General features: G+C 38.6%; 1 long non-coding RNA gene across 1 annotated transcript in view; it reads right to left on the reverse strand.

The window, feature by feature from the left end:
• Positions 1-2,878, reverse strand: part of LOC106959437 (uncharacterized) — a 15,366-nt gene extending 12,488 nt beyond the window's left edge. Inside the window, exon 1 of the long non-coding RNA XR_001427348.1 lies at positions 2,868-2,878. This is a non-coding gene — a long non-coding RNA (uncharacterized LOC106959437). The remainder of the gene's footprint in view (positions 1-2,867) is intronic.
• Positions 2,879-5,605: the final 2,727 nt, after the last annotated feature.

Consider the following 5,605-nt stretch of genomic DNA (forward strand, 5'->3'; position numbering starts at 1 on the left):
ATATAGGGGAAGAAATTTGTTTTTTTTTTTATAAAAAAAATAAAAAAAAAAAAAGAAAAAAAAAAAAAAAAAAAAAAAAAAGGATGTATATTTTTTTTATGTCATATTTGAAATGAACAGTATTTTTAAAACAACTCCGCTTCTGCTTTCATGTTTTTACATTTTCCTCCCCACAGCATCACACTTCCACTTCCATGCTTCACACCAGGTTTATGCTGAACATGTTAATTCACACCTAATCAGGTCTGGTTTGGTCCGGACCGGATGTCGTTGCCATGGTTACCCATAGCTTTGCTCCCTTTGGAGATCAGCCAGACCCACCGGGTCGCGCCGCTGGGTTCCTGCGTTCTGCTGACTCATGGTTCTGAAGCATCTCGTATCATTGTGGATTGTTGAAGCGCTTCAGTGTTCAGTTCACCTCACAGCAACACCAGCCGTTCATCTGCTCCCACTAATTACCAACAGCAGGAGCAGGAAGACGGAGCGGCCGAGGCGTCGCTGTGGCAGAATAAAGGAAGAGACTGGATTATTATAATGCTGATATGCAGCGCTAGCCGGTATATTAGCTCATCCTCCACTCTGATGGGCATGTAGCGCTGCAGTGGTGGGATTATGCAAATAGCAAATTGGAGAGGAAGGAGCTGCTGGTTCCCCTGCAGTTGACTTCAAAGCAGGAAGGAGAGGAGAAGGAATTAGAGCTCAGCTTAATCCCACCGGAGGAGGGAGAGGAGCCGCGCTTATTAACGCACCAGCAGCCTCCATCAGAGAGCTAAAACATGATGGAGGGATGAGGAGGAGGAGAGGTGAAGGAGAAGCAGAGAACCAGAGGTGGTGGAGGACGGACAGAACCAGATTCTGCTTCAGGTTCAACAGCTGCAGACAGAAACTAACAAACATTTCCTGGAAAGTTTCCTCCACCAGCGAGCATCCAGAGCCGTTCCTGCTGTTAGCAAACCCTTAAAGGGCCAGCGCCGTGGTTTACAGCTACATGGAACCATTTTATAGCAATCAAGTAACCATGTTACCGTCAGCTCTTATAAAAATGCTGTTTATATCTAATATGTCTTAAAGAGATTTGGCTTTGTATTTTAACATTATGAAATTGGGTCTCTGTCACTTTCAGAAGCTCCTGCTTTTTCTGAAGCTCCGCCTCCAGGAAGTCATTCCAATATGGCTCCTCTATTAACCCCTTAATGTTTTTACCAGCGTTGCTCTGAGCAGTAGCTCCTATAATGACCTCAGCAGTTTCACCAGCTGTTTGCTAATTACTGCTGGCTAGTCTGAAGGAGCTGAGACTCAAAGGTGGGGCTAGATCCACCTAGGTGTTTTGACAGCTGAATGGTTGTCATGGAAATGAGAGGATTTCTCAAACATGAAAGTATGAAAGCAACACTGCAGGTAAAAACATTTTAACATGATGGAAATATTTTTTTAAAAGTCAGTTTAATGTGACACTGGCCCTTTAAGTCAGTGATTGGTTTCATCCTCATGTTGACCAGCAATGCCAGTTTAGAGTAGCAGGACAAACTAATGGTTCCAGCGTATCATCAAGGTACGGCACAGCACCACTATCTGGATGATTTGAATCTGAAGCCAAAAGGACACGTACACAGCAAATCCAGGAGGCCCAGATTAACACTGTCAGATTTGATTTCAACACTTTTAAAGTGTCTATATGGGTCCACACCAGAAAGTGTTAATTTAACTCTTTTTGAAGAGTTGGTACCTTAACTCTAATAAAGTGTCAAATATCAAATCTGCTGGAGTTAATCATTTAACACTTACTAACACTAATTCAGTGTTAGATCTTAATATTAACTCTCACAGAGTACTTCTTTAACTTCTTAAGAGTTATTTGTAATTAATATTAAATAGGTACTTTATTGTGTTGAACTTTTAAAAATTCTTTGGAAAATAAACATTTAATAAAGAGGCAATGATTTTCTCAAATCCATTTATTTCAAAACGTGCACCATAATTACAAAACATATTACAACCTGGAATAATGTGCATGTTTTACATGTCGCTTTCTTTCACATATTGTTTTTTAAAAGGTCTAACATATCAGCTGGGCAATACAAAATGCAGTATGCTTAATACATTTTTCTTCAATACAATATGCATGAAATTGTTCAAAGTACAAGGTGGAGAAAGTAAAGCCTGTATCAATGCATGCAGTTCATGTAATATTTGATAGAGCACATTTTCTTTTAACAGGTAGATTGCCAGATATGTACAGTACATAACAGACCAACCTGATATTCAGATCCATCATCTCTTATCCAGTTTCTGTTTCTGTTGATAAGAGACAGATCCTCTCTGCACTCCACCAGAGAGATGTCCAGTCACTAACAAATTGTCTTCAGGTTGTTGGGCTGTTCGTGACGTTTGGCCGAAGACACCAACATGCTCCTCTACTGCATCGGATAGACTTCAGTCTCTGAGTACTACAGCCAGTGTCGGTCTCTGGATCATAACAAACAAAAAACAGAACAATAAGGAATGGAGCGAAGGAATACATTTTACTACAACACTACCAACAAGCCTCCATTACAGAAATGTGGAGTTTCACAGATATTCACACTTACATAATCATTTTTGGAGCTTGAATCTACGAAGAATCCATGGAGGGATCAGGAGGGGGAGGTTAGGCTGGAGATTCATCCGCAACCAGACTGGTTGTATACAAAAAGGCAATAAAAGGATTAAAACATGCTGCAAAACGTATATAAGAAGACACAACAGCGGGAATAATGCTCTCAACGTGAAAAAGCCTTTTACATTTTTTCAAAGGAAAAAAATCGATCAGAAAGGTTGATAAATCTGACCAATATGCATGTAAACGTTCAATATAATGAAAAACATACTCCAGATTATTACTGTTCAATTTAGCCCATAATTTGATTAAATCTTCACCGGCTCGATATTTTTCCAACATTTATACTCCGCTAACATTCGGCATGCTAAGCTAAATATGCTAACACGGAGCCGTGTGGAGAACGTGACGTCTGTCATACAGGTTGAGCTCAACTCAAAATAATAGTTATAAACCATCTCAGAAAAAAATGACTTACCAAGCGCAGTAAATAACTCAGACATGTGGAGATTAAATAGTCCTGAAACGATTTGGCTTCTGTCGCTTCGCTTCGGTGGGAATCTGTGATTCTGGGGCGGAGGCAGTGAATTAACTCCTTCAGTGTTAGAGCCGCTGGTGGAGTTCAGAGTTAAGAAGTCAAGAGTTATTGATTCCATTTTAACACCTCTAGATTTGATACGGAAACACTTTGTTTTAACACTGGATTTTAACTACTAATAATATACACCCCAGACTTACATAAACAGAAAGTGACTCTATTAGAGTAAAATTAACTCTGCTTTTGCACAAAGTCTACTAACACCAAAACATTTAACAGTTTTGAATTTGCTGTGCAGATTACATTTACTGTTCCACTAACTGTGCAGGAAAGAGATTTCTGAGTGGGACAGAAAACCAGTCGGACTGCTGACAATATTTTTGCATTAAAAATAGAATGAAAAACACCATGAATAAACTTTAATGTGGATGTGATTTAACAAACAAAAATAAATTTCAACAGCCAGCCAACAGCCTGAAAACCATCAGCAGCCATCGATACTTACGGCCACTGATAGCTGGCTGTTGGACGAGCAAAGGAAAAAAAATTGTGCCATTATTTTTCGACCTGAGTAAATATGATCTTCTCTAGGCAAAGTGTGGGTGAGCATGTGGTCCCGACCTGTTAACGGGCCCGTTGTCTTTTTTCTTTTCATCCCAACACCGGCAGGAAAGAAAAGGTCGCCACGGTTCTATAATTACGGCATTTGGCCCAGATGTGGCACAAATACGCTCTAAAAAAAGATGTGTTAAAAAAGAACACAAAAAATATGTTATTAAATTAAAAGCATATTTTGTGTTAATTTTACACATTGTGTGTTAAAATGAGTATAATAATATGACACACAGTAGGTGTTGAATATTTATTTGAATATTTCAACACATATTTGTGTTAGTTTGTGTTTGTCAGGTACACAAACATGAATCTGAATGGCAGATTCATCTTCTATTCAGATGGTAATTCATATCAATGACAACTACTGTAAAATAAATTTTTATTTTTAACATTTCCTTTTAATTTATTTTTAAACTGTGGTTGTTAATTTAGTATTGTGATAAGATTTAATAATTTTTAAAATGATGCAGAGGTATTTGTTGGGAGGGGGGAGCAAATCAACACATAATGATTGATTATCACTTTTCATTAAATTACTACTATTCTTACATTATTTTAATACATGGTTATTGTTTGCTATTCAGTCAATTTTTTAATATTTGCAATAAATAACAATTATTACATATATTAATTAGAAAATATTTGAGCAAAGAAAGTTGATCAAATCAAACATCAAAGAACAACCTCAAGTCAGCACAAGTGGCCACCATGAAGGATCAAGTTTGGATTTTTTTCCCCCGCACGGAATAAGCGAACACATGCGGGAGGCAAATATGGAGATCTTATGAAATGCAACTTCAGTAAGTTTTAAATTTGTTTAAATGCAATATAGTCTAGAATCTGGGGACTCAATGGTTGGAAAAAACGTTATTTTTTGTGCCACTACTTGGTCTGCATAGTTGTAACGTTAATTATCTCACTGTGGCAGATGAGATGGGGTCACCATTTTATCATTTGTGTCTTTTTTTGTCCAAAGTTTATTGAAGAGGGTAACATTTTAAAATTAAGGGTTAAAGGGAGATTGTTGAAGTTTTGGAATAAATGATACATGATGAATATTGCAGTGAGAATTTTTAGATGCAATTGTACATTATAGACAAAACGTAATTTATTTTTTTTAAATAACACCTGCAATTCATTTTCGAGAAAACATCTCAATATTATAAATATTGTACATAAGTGTAAATATTGTCAAATAATTTAGCTTTAAATTAAAATTGGAAGCCTTTGTAATCTAAAATGCCTGTTTTCCTGTAAACTGGAAGTTAGCAGCTTACAATAAAGCTGTTAACTTTTCTGTAAGTAAACAGAAAAGTTAACTTACTCCCTTTGGGAGTGAAGGAGACACTAACGGTTGGAGCTGTTAACGGCCGTTGATATTCGAGTGGAAGCGCCAGTCCTCCGGAGACGTTGGAAAGTCGGTCTGACACGGTAATATTACTTTTGTTTAACTGATCTAACTGAAAAATTAAGATGACTGTTAGCGAACTGCCTTAAAGGTCAGCTGGCGAAAAAAAGCAGGCATAGAAGTAATTGTAAGATGTTAGCTATGTTAGCACTTTCGAGTGGAACTGACGTTGAGTTTACCGGATTTTGATCAATTGCACAGAGAGGCACAGAGAGGCGACTCAATACCAGGACCGACGGAGGGACGAAGAGGCGACTCACCAGGACCGACGGAGGCACGGAGAGGCGACTCGATACCAGGACCGACGGAGGCACGGAGAGGCGACTCCATACCAGGACCGACGGAGGCACGGAGATGCGACTCTATACCAGGACCGACGAGGCACGGAGAGGCGACTCAATACCAGGACCGACGGAGGCACGGAGATGCGACTCAATACCAGGACCGA

Source organism: Poecilia latipinna, unplaced genomic scaffold (genome assembly GCF_001443285.1).
Source record: "Poecilia latipinna isolate Pla-1442-1.1 unplaced genomic scaffold, P_latipinna-1.0 Scaffold1079, whole genome shotgun sequence".
In the NCBI taxonomy this organism is placed as follows: domain Eukaryota; kingdom Metazoa; phylum Chordata; class Actinopteri; order Cyprinodontiformes; family Poeciliidae; genus Poecilia; species Poecilia latipinna.